The sequence below is a fragment of the Aythya fuligula genome, chromosome 19, assembly GCF_009819795.1.
Source record: "Aythya fuligula isolate bAytFul2 chromosome 19, bAytFul2.pri, whole genome shotgun sequence".
Classification (NCBI taxonomy): Eukaryota; Metazoa; Chordata; class Aves; order Anseriformes; family Anatidae; genus Aythya; species Aythya fuligula.
Genome location: NC_045577.1, coordinates 10,544,353 through 10,560,902, shown reverse-complemented (window position 1 = coordinate 10,560,902; position 16,550 = coordinate 10,544,353). Strand labels below are relative to the sequence as shown.

The window sequence follows — 16,550 nt, the reverse complement described above, 5'->3', positions numbered from 1 at the left end:
ATCCTCCCCCTCTGCTCTGCCCTGGTCAGGCCTCACCTGGAGTACTGTGTCCAGTTCTGGGCTCCCCGGTACAAAAAAGACAGGGATCTCCTGGGAAGAGTCCAGCGGAGGGCCACAAAGATGATACAGGGCCTGGAGCATCTTCCTTATGAGGAAAGGTTGAGAGACCTGGGTCTGTTCAGCCTTGAGAAAAGAAGACTGAGAGGGGATCTCATCAATATGTATAAATACCTGAGGTGTGGGAGACAGAGGGATTTGGCCAACCTTTTTTCAGTGGTCTGTGGGGACAGGACAAAGGGCAATGGCCACAAAATGGAGCACAGGAAGTTCCACACCAACATGTGAAAGAACTTCTTCACGGTGAGGGTGACGGAGCACTGGAACAGGCTGCCCAGGGAGGTTGTGGAGTCTCCTTCCCTGGAGATATTCAAGGCCCATCTGGATGCCTACCTGGGCAGCCTGCTCTAAGGAATGTGCTTTGGCAGGGGGGTTGGACCCGATGATCTTTTGAGTTCCCTTCCAACCCCTTCAATTCAGTGATTCTGTGATTCTGTGATTCTGAGCCATTTGGAAAGAGATGAGAGAATCCTTGGAACAGCTCTTCCCAGCAAAGCAGGTTTCACTTATGCTCCAGAATGAACTGATAAAATTACTATATGAAATGTTTGGAAGGGAAAAAGCACAATAAGTTCAGAGGCTCTATAGCTCAGGGGTTAGAGCACTGGTCTAGTAAACCAGGGGTCGTGAGTTCAAATCTCACTGGAGCCTTGGGAGCGCATGTGCCTCCTGAAGATCCAATATGCTTTGTCTTTCTGCTTTTTCCTTAAGCATTGCTCACATCATTTTCATCAGCATTCATTCAAGCCTAAGTAAAACACAAACATCATAGAGCACCTACACCAAATAACAAGCAGAGAAATCGCAATGGTCAGATCTAAACCCTTGAATGAATATACTCAAATGTTATTAAAGTACAAGAATTGGAGGTAGGAAAAAAGTAATAATGTCATTTAAAGCCATATGAATCCCACAAACATTGCAAAGCTCATTGATGAGTGAATCTGGGATGGCTGCTGGATACTCAGTCAGCTCTGGTTCATCTCTGCATACTTCAGCACAACAATGAAATTATGTTTCCAGAGTTCAGTAATTACAGATTTGGAAAAGAAATAATAAATATCGTTTCTGGAGGAAGAGTAACAATGGTTATATGCAGAGGTTTTTGGAGAAGAGTGGGCTAGAACATTCCCATTTTTTATGGAAAAAGGAAAGGCTGGGAATTGAACTTATTTTTGCACCTTGAGTTCAATTAATTGCAGTTTAGATTTATGGGATTTCATACTCTACGTTTAGACTTTTCCCATGTTATTTTGCTCATTTTCAAGTAGGTTTTCTATTTTGTTCCATCAAAATGATCCAAAACATCAATGTAAAGGGACATTTCTGGATTTGAAAAGGGGATTTTCCATCCACAGGTGGGAAAAAAGAAACCTTATAGGTCTGAAACATTTTTATCCTGTGGAGGTGGACATGGCTCCTTATGGCTTCCTTTCATTCTGTTTCCTTACAGCTCTGATTTCCCCAAGCAAAGAGCATGTTCCACTGCTGGTGGGATGATGCATTTTCTCCACATGAGACATGACCTGCAGGAATTTCCTAGCTTCCCTCTGTATATATCACAGTGAGGCTAAAGAAACAAAAGCCAGCAGGGTTCCCATTAATCTGCAGCCTAATAAACTAGCACAAGTTATTGTTATTTTAACCGAAGATACTGGAAAATGGAAAGATGTGATAGTGTTTTACTAAAAGGGAATTTGTCCCTAGACTGTTGTGGCTATATGCCTGTTTACCCTGCCCCTCTTTCCAGCTTATCTCTTTATTTTGTTTTTATATGACACCACTGAGCAATATCCAAAAAGATGTTTGTGGGTCAAGTTCATTTCTGCGATCGGACTCATGGTTTCAGCTTAGCTGAGGCTGATAATGATGGAAATGTTCCTTTGAAAAATTAATGTCTTTCATCTCTGCAAAGATGACAAATGTTCAGGATACGTTTTGCTGAATCCTTAATCTACACTGTACTTAATATTAATGTAAAAACTCTTCTTCCAGAAACCCTGTTGCAACACATAACACCAAACATAGCGATGCTATTTGTTAAAAATGGGCTTGATGTGATGATGGCTTTTAACAGCAGTCCTTGGACCGGTCCTAGCTAAATCCCTTCACATCAATCACCTGTCATCTCTTTTTCTGCTGAAGATAAAGCTTTTCGAAGATAGAGTTTGGCAGGAAAGGTGAAGATGCCAAAGACCTTTAGACCAAAATCTTGAAGCCCATGTAAATGTGGGAGGGAGGAAGACTAGCTCTTCATCTTCATCAACCTGTGAAATGGAAATGTTCACATGAGTTCAGTATTGCAGACAAGGTTGTGTGGCTTTGCCGCAAGGGTGTAGCAAGACTGGTCCCCGTATGTGTTTACTTAGGAAGAACTTCCACTCTTTAAACTCATGACCTTCTTTAATCCAGACCGAGACAGTCTTTCATTGCTTTGTTTGGAGAGGTTTAAATGTATCTTCCTGTATATCCTAGAAAACTTGGTTTTAATGTTTTCCTGAAAACTTCAGAATACCACTTCTATTAAAAATAAAATAAAACAAAGTATCTTAGATACTTTTCATTTCTCTGGCGTGTTTTTCATTCTTGGGTCTCCCTCCAAGGGTTGCATCAATCTGGACAGAGAAATCATTTATTCTAATATAAACAACATTGAACTTTGTGGCACAGCAGCCTGGATCATTGAGTTGCCCACAGCCCTTCCCTGAATCCATGGACCAGCTGTGTTTCTGTCTCAGCATGCCTGAGCACAGGGTCTAGAGTCAGCAATTCAGCCTATATGGTGAGGAAAAAGCCTGCCCTTACTGCTCTGGGTCGGTTATACACAGCCACGCTTTCCATTTCCATTTATTTCCCCTTCAGGGCTGAAAAGTTCCCTGTTACCTCAGAGGAGTTCTTGGTGTTGAGCTTTCTTCAAGACAAAATCCCATGTCCTTCTTACCATTCCTCTTACATAAGTGTTCGTAAGTTAAGTAAATTCTAGTGAAGGCCACATATGTCTCAACTAAACTATTTCTTAAGCCATATGGGAAACAACTGACAAATCATTTAATCCAGAGAGGGAAACTTTGAGCAAGAGCCAGTGAAAATGTTCCCCTGTTTACAGAGTTTTTAGATTTAGAAATACAATTTAGGCTAATGTTGATTAAAATCTAACATACAAGCGTATCAAATGACAGCCTTATAGCCTCACCCCAGATGAAAAATAACTAATAAAATCAGCAGAGCTGCAGAATTCAGGGTGAGGAAAAATCACACAAGGTTATCTCTTTTCCAGTTCTCCTATAATGAATGTGATCAGTCCCTTATTTCAAAGGAAAAAGAAAAAGGAAAAGAAAAAGGAAAAGAAAAAGGAAAAGAAAAAGGAAAAGGAAAAGAAAAAGGAAAAGGAAAAGGAAAAGGAAAAGAAAAAGAAAAAGAAAAAGAAAAAGAAAAAGAAAAAGAAAAAGAAAAAGAAAAAGAAAAAGAAAAAGAAAAAGAAAAAGAAAAAAAGAAAGAAAAAGAAAAAGAAAAGGAAAAAGAAAAGGAAAAAGAAAAGGAAAAAGAAAAGGAAAAAGAAAAGGAAAAGGAAAAAGAAAATAAAGATTGTGGTTTTAACAATAGTCTTTAAAAGAAGGAGAAAAAGAGGGGAGGGGAGGGGAGGGGAGGGGAGGGGAGAGGAGAGGAGAGGAGAGGAGAGGAGAGGAGAGGAGAGGAGAGGAGAGGAGAGGAGAGGAGAGGAGAGGAGAGGAGAGGAGAGGAGAGGAGAGGAGAGGAGAGGAGAGGAGAGGAGAGGAGAGGAGAGGAGAGGAGAGGAGAGGAGAGGAGAGGAGAGGAGAGGAGAGGAGAGGAGAGGAGAGGAAGGAAGGAAGGAAGGAAGGAAGGAAGGAAGGAAGGAAGGAAGGAAGGAAGGAAGGAAGGAAGGAAGGAAGGAAGGAAGGAAGGAAGGAAGGAAGGAAGGAAGGAAGGAAGAAAGAAAGAAAGAAAGAAAGGAAGAAAGGAAGAAAGGAAGAAAGGAAGAAAGGAAGAAAGGAAGAAAGGAAGAAAGGAAGAAAGGAAGAAAGGAAGAAAGGAAGAAAGGAAGAAAGAAAGAAAGAAAGAGAAATAAATGTTTTATTTGCATCCTAGAGAAATGGTAACTGGTTATTCGATGGCTCCTGCTTAGCTGCACTAGCCTATGCTGTTAGCCTTCCAGTGCTGTTCTTCTCACTCCATCCCATGTCCCTGAGCTGCCCCGGCTTTTCCACAGACCCTGAACTATACATCTATATACGGTCAGATAAATTGCACAGTGAAATGCATTATCAGTGCGAGGAGGTGCTAACCATCTTGCTCAGCTGGAGATATTTCTACTGTGGCCATTTCAGTGGGAGGAAACACACCTGCTGGTGTCCCAGTCCTTCTGCTGACATCTCTGGGAAAGCCAAACCGGCATTTGGGAGAAAATCAAATGCGAACCCTAAAAAAAAATTATTCATACCATACAGCTAGTTAAAAATAAAGAATGAGAAATGCTGACAAGTTCATCCATGCTTTGCAGCAGCCATGCACAAAGGTAACTGCAGCATCCCAGCCTCTTACTGACTGTGGTGCTCACCCTCACAATTTCTGTACCTATCAAACAAATTAGACTAGGAGACCTTGTATTCTAAAGTGCAGGTCCTGCAGTATTTGATTGTGGCATTATTGTTCTTCTGGACTCCACCAGTGAGATACCATTGACCTGATCAGTGCAGGCTGAATATGAGGCTACCTTGTGTTCATCCCAGCACACTTATTACAATAGTCGATACCTCCATGAAAGACCTGGAAAAAAAAATAATTGTTGTAGTTACAACAAATTTAACCAAGCTATAAAAAGCCAACCACATCCGCTTCCAACCAGGCACCTTGCCATGCAAACAAGTACTTCAAGGCAGACCGAGGACAGGAATAGGAGTCACACATTACTTGTATGAAGACACAGCAGAGAAACAGAGGGTCTGCCGTAGGTGAGGAGTTTTAAGGAGTTTGTTGTGTTGAGTCTCGCAACAGGAAGGCTGAAAGCAGACATGACTAGCTTGTATAAACACTGCAGGTGTAAACAACTAGAAGGAGAAAGAACTATTTGAATTAAAAGATAACATTGGTATGAATGAACATATTAGGCTGGAATTCAAAAGGATATTTCTAGCAAGCAGAGGAGTAATATTTTCAAACAGACTCAGCAACAGGAGGAGCAAACACCCTGAGAGGTCAGAAGGAGCACCATCAAGTCCTGGAGGAGCTGTATAAAAAATCTGGACTCCATGAGCCAAGAGCTCCCATCCTGTACCCTGCTCATTGGTGACACAACCTTGTTTAAATTCAGCAGTGTGCTCAACTGAGCAAATACATGTGTGTGTCCACGTGTATTTTTATCAGTAACTTGTTTCTTCAAATGTTTCTGCCATTCCCAGAAGCAGGAGGTAATGCATTTAAAGACTGTTGTCTCTTCCACCCTGGGAAGCTTGTGATGTACCTCTTGATTGCCTTGCCTCCCACCTGCCAGTTAGGGAAACAGTTCAGTGAGCCTAGTTAGAGAGCTCAGTTGCTCTAATAATGGTCATCTATTTATAGCCTTTCATAATTTGTTTTATGACAAAGGGTTTCTGCAAGATGCTCCTTGATTCTTGCAAGTTTGTAATGATTTTTCCCTACCTGTGTTACTGAAAGTGGCTTTTGTGCTCAGAAAAATGACTATAATAAAGGCCATTTCATGCGCTCGGAGTAAATGATAGCAACTTTAATAGGTTTTTGATGAAAGCTTAGAATTTCTCTTTGTTTTCCTTCAGTTCTTTTCAATCTTCTGGGTCAGTTGAACCTGGCTCACACTAAAACTTGTTATGACAGAACAGGGATGGAGTAAAATGATCTGGATGCAGTACAGCCTTGCCCATTGCTAGCACAGCAGCTCAGTCCTCTGCCCAGAGCCTCTGGCTATGGCACATTGCAAAGAGCAGAAGGGCAAATTCTGCAGACCACACTGGCTGTGCTTAATTTCCTCATTCCATAGCTGTCTCTCACCAGATTTGACAATTTAACTATGCTTGTTAGGCCAGCTATTAAATTTTGTTGGAACTGCTACAACTGGCCTGATGAAATACTCTGCAACATTTTCTTCCCAGAGAGCTCCATACTGTCATTAGCTGCCACTGCATTTCTGTTGTCTCTGTGGCCACTACTGCAGTACTGCATCATTTTGCCTCCAGAAGAAGATCTTCAGGCTTTCTAAATTTTCTACAGCATTTTTAATCTTAAGAACTTTTCTCTCCGTTCAGCTGCAGCTCCAGGTGAAATCACTGGTGGTCTGTACTGCCTTCATGGCTGCTGGGGGAGCATCAGTCTTCTGTTTTCTGTCTGTCCAGACTCAGACTTATCACAGCTCCCTTCTCTTTGGAGGCAAACCTGACGGGGAGAGCTCAGTCCTGCAGCCACAGCCATAACAGTGTTCTGTTCAAGACTGAGTGGGGCCTCATAAACAGCCAGCTGTGAAATTGGGTGAATCGGGCTTCGGGTTCACATTTCTGTGTTTGTCCTCTTCTTACCTGGTAAAAAGCAGCCCGCAGCTGTCTGGGTTTTCTTCACAGCTGAAGCTTTTGGTGGTTCTCTGATAGGCTCCAGCTTTGTTGTTCCTCCGTGGCCAGGCCTTGGCCCTGTGCCACCCCTCTGCCATTCCCCTTTCCTCGTTTCCTGGCCTTTGCCGTTTGCCTTCATGCTTTGACTCCCCCTCTCTGTGCATTCCCACTCCGGACCTTCCCCAGGCATCCCGGCCCCCAGATCTGGGTGGTGTTGGAAGGTGCACAGGACAGCGTCTGTCCCATCAGTGAGATGTGTCTGGGACCACCAGGAGGCATTAGTCCTCCACTGAGGGCATGCAGGTGCTGGGAAAGCCATGCAGGCCTGCTCTGCTCCAGAATTCTCCCTCCTGCTTGGCTATAGTGCCCAGCAATGCCTTCAAGATAACCGTGGTGGTGGAAAAGACAGAGTATTATCACCAGTGTCAAACTTTGTGTCTTGAAAAGTCGAACACAATTTGATCTGGCCTCTCTTCCATTAAATCAGCTCTGGGGTTTGCTCCCTTGCCATGAGAGGGCAGCACCCGGACTTTCTGGAATAGTTCCTGGGTATTGAGCTTCCAGCAGAGATGTACCAGGCTCCTTGAAAACACTCAGCAAACCTACAGGGAATATTTTTTCCTCAAGTTATGCAGATAATGGGTCTACACTAAACCCTTCACATAGCTTTCCTTCACAGTTGGACTGGTTTTTTTTTTTGTTTGTTTGTTTGTTTTTTTTTTTTTTTATTATCAGTTTTACAAAAGGATCTCAAATTGCCAAGAAATTCTCCTACTTCCACTCAGGATGGAGGTGAATTGTGTTTTGTTTTGTTTTCTCAGCTGTTGTAACCAAAGCCTTTCAAGAATTTGTGGGGACCAGACAGGGATTATGAGTCTTAGCCTCCAGCCAGGCCTTTGGGTTTCCTATACACCCACGGCTGTAATTCCTGAGCTCGTCAGCAGCACCAAACCTGCATGCACAATTAGGGAACCTGATGTTTGCTTTCTGTCATGAGTGAGTCTTGTGTTTCCTTTCTCAGGAAGGCAAAGCTGCCTGAGATGCACATTTGCTTTTATTTTACCTTGTTTCGTTCCTTCCCCCACTGAGGCGGTGGGAGCAGCAGGATCCAATTTGCAGAGGAACAGCACAGTACTGAGTAGCTCAGCACACACTGGAGTGCAGAGAATGCTTTCATGGAGCTGAACACAAACAAGCTGCTCTCTATATTTGGGTCACTCTGGCTGGAAACCAAAATAGCAATTTCAGCAGACACTATGCATCACATGGATGTCCATCTGAATGCTTCCAGGGGGTGGCACATTCACTTTTGAAGAAAACCGTGTTCTAGGAGTTACCCTGTGTTTGTTTGATTGTTTGTTTTTTTGTAGAGGTAATTTTCCTGGGAACCAGGCAAGAACTTCCTGATTCAAATACAAATGACTGTTTGCAGCTGTGACAATGCTGTCGGAAAGCACAATAATTTTATTGTCATTGATGTTCCACTGATAACATCAGCTAAAGATCCATCCCATGTTTTTTTCAGGGATCAGACCAGAATTTCATGTAAAGGCTGAGACCAGGTGAAACTCATCACACATCTATAACATGTGAACGTGAGGGGTTGAGACATTAAGGATTAGTTCCAATGAGTTCATTTTCCATCATGAAATTCATAGACTGAGCATAAACCAAAGAAGATGAATATCCCCAAAGAGAACAGAATGAACCTTTTCAGATGGTTTCATTGGCAATGAACTTTTTTCACAATAACTGGTTGTCTCGGTTGATTTTGGAATGAGCAGTCAGAACTGAAACAAAGCTGTTGGGTTTTTCTGAGTGGGAACTGAAATGTTAGATTCTCTGCTGACTCGTGCTGGCCCCATAGTCAAATGTGATATTCCCCCTGGCATTTCAATGTGTTAATGAAGTCCAGAGACGACCTCAACTCTTGTTTTATATTTCACAAAACACTAATGGCAAATTCAGGCCCCTGGCCCCAGTCAACCAGATGGCCAAAATGTAGCCTTGGCTCTGTTTCAACACCTTTTATAGCCTCAGGGCAGAGCCTCAGCTGGCTCACACCACCACAACTTGAGACGCTCCAGCCATTTCCCTCAGCTGGAGATCTGCTTTTCCAAGTGTAAATATTGTATATTCTGAGTCTTTACCCCAAGGTAAATTTTATCCTCATTGCAGTCCTGAGCCCAGTCATGGACCTAGTCCAGAGCCTGGATGCTGTCCAGAGTCTTCTCCATGCTGGAATCATCCCTGATTCAAGTAACACCTTTTTCCATGCTGGATACTGCCATGTCCCATAGGTCCATTGGTGCCATATACCATTAGACATGGTGCTGGTGTTGTGATTCCAAACTTGCAATCAAGTGGGAGCATGTTCCCATGGGAGCATCTGGTATAATTCAGGGAAAATTTTGCCTGCCTTAATGGACACTATCACCTTTCCACAGGCACTGGGACAAGGGTATGCCCTTTCTGCAAGGTGAGCAGAATGAGCTCTGAAATTATGTATTCTGATGGCATCAAATGGTTTATGTCCTTTCCTTCTGGCCTCACTAATTTAAGCTACACTGTTCTACAGCTTCTATTTTCTCTTGTACCACAGCTTTCCTCTGGGGCTTCTAACCACTTAGTTTCTTCAGAGATTCAGAAGTAGAGAATTAATCAGGCACTGAGGTAGTGACTCATATTAAAAGAAGGGAAGTACTAATTTTACACTGCTCCCCACCTAGAATACAAACAAGATCTCCTTGGGATCTCATGGGGGAAGATGTCGGTGTCAAATGCAAAGAAATCAAAGGCAGGAGCATGGTTTTGTGTCCAGGATGTACTTGCTCAAAGCAAAGCAGGGGCAAACAGTGAAGGGGCAAATGACACTCAGCTGGCATCCCCCGCTGGTTTCACATGCTGGAGGCTTAGATCAAGAAAATCCTATTTCTCACCTGGACAGCCACTGGTCTTCCCCCCATCTGCAGACAGACCCACAGTTTAGCATTAAAACAGCCCAAGACTGAGGAAATACCAGGCAGTAAGTGACCCAGGAGAAGGACCCAAGGACAGATGTCAGCAGGGTGCAGTTTGTAAGCAACCCCGCTGCAGAGACACAAGCACCATCCCCACACTTCTCCCGAGCCCCTGCAAACAAGACCCTGGTGGCTGTGCTTCAAGTGAGGATGGCACCAAGTCCTGGGTTCACACGTGTGTTTAGGAATTTAGGTACTGATTCAGAGACTTGCATCAAATGCCTGAGGCTGTAAAATCATGTAGGAGTGACTGGGAACAGGTTTTTTCCTGGTCTGCAACTCTTACAGCAGGTTATCAAGACTACAGCAAAGCTGTGCCCATAGCATGTGGGAGGCTTGGAGGTGAACCTGCAGCAAACAAGCCCAACTTTGGGGTTGATTCATGTTGAGCATCAGATGGGTAAAAGAAAAGATTTGTGAGCTGTAGATAGGAAAATAGTTCCCCGGTAACTCTGCAGTGCCCATGGGGTTTTCCTCTTTATTTCCCTGGAACGTGGCTCCTGAGCACAATGTCCTTACAGAACCAGTTCAGCTGGAAGTGGCTCACGTTTCTCTGCCGACCACAGATTGCTCACAGGCATTTAGGATTTCACTTACTCACCTTCGGTTCACCTCTGACACCACATTCCTTGCTCACTTGTAAAGCTGAGCTAAAAATGTCCAGGATCTCAGTGCTGGAAGGGTCAGGCAGTGTCTTCATTGCATCCCTCAAGCTCCCTGTGCAATGCTGGGATTCTGAGGACACAGAGCACAACAGAGAGAAACCTAGCTCATCAGCTGAATGTTTCAACAACACAGGATAAACACATAAGACAACTGCATGAAGTAAGGACAAAAAAAAAAAAAAAAAAAAAAAAAGAAAGAAAAAAAAAAAAGTGTGTTTCACTGAATAAATATGAAGTTGTCCTGATTATGAGCATCCACTTGTGCCAGGATGCCTGTGGGAGCTACAGTTGGTACCTCAGACAGACGTTGAGGCACAAAAGGCACAAAGCATGCAATACAAATGACCACCCTGAGGTCAACACCCAAACTGAAGGATAGTCAATGCTTCCTTTCCCAAGCACTGTTCCTAATGCTATTTACACAGCTTAAATCCTGTCACAGTGGTAAAGGGATGCCCCCAAGAGGCTCAGATGCTTTCAGAGAAAGCTCCACCTGCCTCATCTGTAGATGGTTAGGAGAGGTTCCCATCTGAAAATCCTGCACATGGCAGAGGGAACAGGGGAGAGCAGCCACTGTCAAATCCAGCATGGGCATTACTGGCCCTTGCCCCTGAGCTCAGGGCAATGGAAACAATAAGAAATACTTAAAGTTTCTTCCCACACGTAGCAGCTTGCAGGAAGCTCAGGACATAGGTGAGGGCTGAGTAAGGAAGAGGTGCAGCAGGGCTAGGAAGGGGATGCAGAGGCCTGGGGGCAGTAGGAGAGGCAGTGTGGGCTTTGGGTGTTATGACTGGTGGAAGTCATGAGTCTAGGAAGTAGCAGGAAGCTACTCTATGAGTAGCAGGAAGCCCCATTTCCTGGCATTACAGCCTGAAAATCCCCTTGTTGTCCTGTCCTGCTGCTCAGCTATTCAGGCTGATGCAGCCACCTGCTGCCCTTCCCCACATTGTACTGGGTGGCTGATGGGAGATGTCACTGACCAGGAGTCCCTCAGCCAGCAAGAAAATGACGTTAGGATTTCAGTTCTTTTGCATGCTGTTGTGCAGCTCCAAAGGCAGAATAATGAGTGGGAGAGAATTTGCCAGATGCATCCTGCAGATCAAGAGATGTGCCAAAGACAGATATGGGTGGCAAGACCCGGTTACTTGGAGTGCTCTGTAGTGGGAGCTCAGCAGGACCAGCACCCAGATGTCAGCTCAGAGGTGACCGATCCCAAGGCTTGGCCAGGGGAATGTCTGTGAGGTTGCTGTGTTGGATCCTTGAAGCTGTCCTGCTCCACCAGGCTAGCACTGAAGCCCTCCCGAGGTCCTTGCCTCCCATGGTCACTCAGTGGTGCTGTGATTTACTGAAACATATCCATGAGTGGCAAGGAGCTGCCCAGTGCCGTGTCCACAAGACAGGAGGTATGTTGCAGTGACAGCACACTAGTGTCCAAATCCTGCTGGATTTACTCTCAGATTTCAGAGTACGTTCAAACAGCACTGAGGTATTGACCAAATCAGCCTACAAACCACCCATGTCTCACATTTTCCCTCTCACTTGGAATACTTTTCATAAAGGCACATTTCCTCTGATGGTGAGTGGTGATGGTAAGAGCAGGTTTCTTCTCCAACCCATCCTCCTCTGAGCTCAGAAGCCCCCACTCAGCCTTTACACATGCCCATAAAGCCCAACAGCATCTTCAGCAGTTCCTGCACACTCTTCCTCTGGGAGTTTGGCCATAACCTCTCCCATCTCCTCCTCCCCTGCATTTTTTTGGTACTTTTCCCTTCCTTTCTGCAGACTGGCTACAATGGAGAGCCCCAGGAGGCCAGCAGCCTTCCACCTGTGCTGACAGAAGGGCCCTGTGGCACCCTGCTCTGATTGCACCAGCAGCTCCTTTCCTCATCAGTGCTGTCAACAGCATTGACACATCAGAGGACAGGTGCCAGGAAAGCCCAGCTATCCCCACTGAGACACAACGAAATGCAACCAACAGCTGCAGGCAGGTCAAGGAGGGGATACCCCGTGATTCTAGGAGATCCCAGCCATGAATCAGTGCCAAACAAGATTAGTGTCAACTGAAATTTTAGCCGATTCCTGGGTACCCACAAAAGTTGCTTTGTTCCCTGCAGCTGGGGCCCAGCCCTACCCAACATGGCTGTGCTGGGCTTCCTGCCCCATCAGTGCTGGCATGCTGCTGGCCCCCATCTGGGGGGGGATGGAGGCTGGAGAACCTCTGCTGCCCATGGGGTAAAAGGAAGGAAGCAGTGGAAGAGAGGAGCTGCTCAGGGTGGTCTTCTCTGAAATGTGGTTAACTGATGAACAGGGATAACGAGGAGAGAGACAGGAACCACTGGCCACATGCACAACTCCTTTTCCAAGACTGCAGTAAACCATCAGAGGAAATTTTGATGCTTTTTGGGGCAGTAGTGTTAAGAAAGCCTTGAGTGGTTTTGTCAAGCGCTGCTGCAAGTACAGTTTTAGCAGGAGAAGGGCTTTGTCTGGGCAATTCCACAAGAGGAAAGGAAGCACAAAAAGAGCAAATGGATGTGGACCAGCTTTTCCCACTTGGACTCATTTGTTACAGAAGCATCAGAAATGCTGGAAGCTGGAAAGCTTCAAAAAGTAAAGGTTGCTGCCAAGGCTTATGTTTTCCTGCATTGTTTGAGCTTTTGTTTAAGTCCTGTCCTCCAAGAGTCACAGAATTACATAAGGTTCCTCATTTCTGCTAACTAAAAATATTCTCTTAATAGAGAAAGAACCTTTCACAGAAAATATGACGTTAGCAGGAACCTGGAAACACAGAAAGTGGAAGGTGAAGAAAAAATCAAAACAACAGGATTTCTTCTCTGAAGAGGTGACACAGTACTAAAGCCAAAGTTATGATTGGGGGAATATGTCATGATTTTGAATCATGTCATTGTTGGCACAGTGAATACTAGCACTATTTGCAACTCCCCACACCACCCTTGAAGTCCAACCATCAAAACAAGATCTTTGCTGAGCATTGTTTCTTTTTCTTCACGGCAGATGTCTTTTATCTTTAAAAATACCAATTTGAGAACTTTATCCCTCCATCATACTGGTGTTTTGCAAGTGTTGCTGTCTTCAAACAGGCTGATTCTCCCTGTGCTATGAACCTACACGATGAACATAAAAGCACACGGAGCATGGCATATATCTGTTCCCAGCCCTCCCTTGGGGCTCACTTCAGCTCTTTTGAGTTCTCCTTCAGTCTCCAAAAGCCCCAGATTATAGTGACCCTGAGTTATAATGACACTGAGGTGGGCTATGATCCCATCAAGGACCCAGTATCACAAATGAGGTCTGCCATTTGTAATTCATTGAGTCCACCTGGCTCTGCTTGGGTCCTGTGAAACCCACACGCATGTCCCAGGCTGGCTCTGCAGAGCTCAAACTGCTCCATCCAGAGCCCTGTGCTGCCCCAGATCACAAGCTGCTGGACCACATGGTTCCCGTTAGCACTGAAAGGATGAGCAGCAGCACTCAGAGCCCTTCAAACCCCCACCAAGCTCTTACATGACTTCAAAAAAATTCCCTGCAGGCACTTCTCAAAAAAAAAAAAAAAAGAGAAGCAAATAGAGGGCAGCTGCAGCCAGGACAAGGCGTCCTGTGCTGAAAACAGGAGACTTGAGGAGAGTTGAGGGATATCAGGAGCGGTATCTGCCCATCTGACATTCCTAAGCTCAAATGAAGCAAGCAGGGAAATAAGTGACATTCCTCAGAAAGGAACCATCTTTTCACCCCACTCAATACCTCTGTTTGCTTCTGTGCCCAGCTGGCAGCCAAGCCCTCGATGGCACACAGCAGTGGTGCCATCCCTGCTCTGCCCTGCAGGGATCTTCAGGAGAGGGGATGGGGCAGCAGAGAGCTGCAGAGCCTGTGCAGGGTGGGGGGACACCCCCAGCCCCTCTCCCCCCACTCTGCTTGGGAGAGCTGGCGAGCACATGTGCCTTTCTGCACTGAAACGCCTCGTCTTGCTCCCACGCCTGAGCACTGGAAAATGAGAATGAGGAGCTGAAGAACAGACTTTGGCAAAGCAGGAAAATGAAGCTCACATTAGAAACCACAATGCGCTAGAAAGCGGTCCCCCACCATGACTGTGAACATCAGCATAGCTGCATTAAATATTACCCTATGGTGTCTGTGGGTGGCATTCTACACACTCTGTTCTAACAGGAAAAAAGAGCAAGCCAAAAGAAGTATACCTGCAGTGAATATTATTTCAACAAATTGCTGAATGTCACCTTGTTTTTTCCTCAAAAAATTGGGTCACCAGCAAATGACAATTCAAATTTTTTTTAACTTGTTTGGTAGGATTTCTTGCCAGTCTCTTCCCAGCTGTTATCCTGAAAGGATGCAGAATTAAAATCTGCTTGGGAGCCTCCAAGTCTCTTGTGGTCTATCACATCCCACCCGGGTGGCTTCCATGTGGGTGAGGACCAGCAGCACCCAAAAGCAGCCACTAACCCATCACAGCTGCTGGGGGCTTTGCTGCGGATGCACACCCACCCCAGCGGCTGGGGGCTGGTGGGAAGGAGTTTTTCCTTCCAAAGGTGCCATAGTGCAAATGAACATGGTGGGAAGGCCATTAATATGACCCCAAAGGGAGGCTGGTGACAGCTGTGACATTGGTATCTCTTGGTCAGACCATAATTCAACAAAGTAGGTTCAACAAAGTAGGAGCCAGGAGGACTTTGAAGGATGGACATAACTTCTATTCCAGCAAAGCTGGCAGAAAATCAATGTAAAAAAAATGACACATCTCATACGTCTGGCCACACTGGTGCCCCCAGCCCATGGTGCCTGACCAGGGGTTGTTCCCATCCTGCTGAGCACTCCCCCACCACCCCAAAAAAGACTGCAGGAACAGGGTGCCCAGGTGAGCCAGGGAGGGACAGGAGGTGAGATGGATGCTTTTGGGAGATGAAAAAGATTTTGCTGGTGGATTTGGGCACATCTCTGCAGAGGGCAGCCAAGACCAACTGCTAACAGACAGAGGGCCAACAGGAACCCTCAAGCTATAGGTGCAGTGGCTATAAACAGCTCCAAAAACAGGTTCATTTGTGTACCAAAGACTTTTCAAGGACTTTTTTTTATACAATATGATATTGTATGCTTAAAAACATATAAGGTACATTAAAATGCAATAATATGTGCCCATACAACATCCTAACTGGTGGTCTGGCTACCTCTACTGTCCCACTCAACTGGAACCAGCTGATATAGTAGCTGAGCTTGAATATAATCAAAATTAGGACTATTATTTGCTACAAACACTGTGATTCCTGATCAGAGGAGATATGAGGATTTGCATCAGCTTCTCGTACTCTCTGCAGCTGCATTTCCAGCTGATGCCACTGTTTTTGTGCTCACTGTGATGGTGGGAGAGCCCGGCCCATCTGCCAGCTCCTGCTGTTCAGCCTGTGGCACAGGAACACTCAAATCCCCATGCTCATGCAGAGGGATGCTGCTTCCCTACCCCGTCTGCAGCATTCGCCCAGTTGGGTGCTCTTTGCCCACATGATGCCAACTCCAAGGGTGGCAGAAGACTAGATGAAAGGAGGACCAGAAGATCTTCATCTCTATTCCCAGCTCCTGGCCGAGCATAGGGGCTCCTGGGAGGAGCCCCCTCCCCACCTCATCACCTATGGGCAATGCTCCTCAGAGGGTCCCCAGCCAGGAGACATCTTCCCGCCATGTGCATGGACCTGCCTATGGAAACCAAGAGAGATCTCCAAAACAAAGACACAATTTTATGCACACTTAAAACAAATGGCTCAAAACCAGGAGCTGTTGGCTCTTAGTGTAGAGATATGAAATCCCTGATGCCTCCAGGCCAAAAGCAGTTTGGAGTTATGCTGGATGTAAGATTACAAATACAGATGATGTTTCGGTTGCAATCCATATGTTTGTTACATGAGGCACACAAAGTATAAGTGAAGCGTGGTTTTGTTTATAATGTGTTGACATTTTCCCAGGTTTCCAGCCATTCAAAGCAAGTCAGGAGAAATATCTGATCATTTAAATCCATTTTCCATTCCAAGCCTAAGCCTTTATGAATAAAACTAACAATAGTGATTCAGAAATAACTCTCTTCCATATATAACTATAATTCTTCTGTGAGAAAAAAAAAAAAAAAAAAAAAAAAAAAAGCCCTCTTGATGTTC

General features: G+C 45.1%; 1 non-coding gene across 1 annotated transcript; it reads left to right on the top strand.

The window, feature by feature from the left end:
- Positions 1-695: 695 nt before the first annotated feature.
- TRNAT-AGU lies at positions 696-768 on the top strand. The gene has a single exon. It is a non-coding gene; the product is annotated as a tRNA-Thr (tRNA).
- Positions 769-16,550: the final 15,782 nt, after the last annotated feature.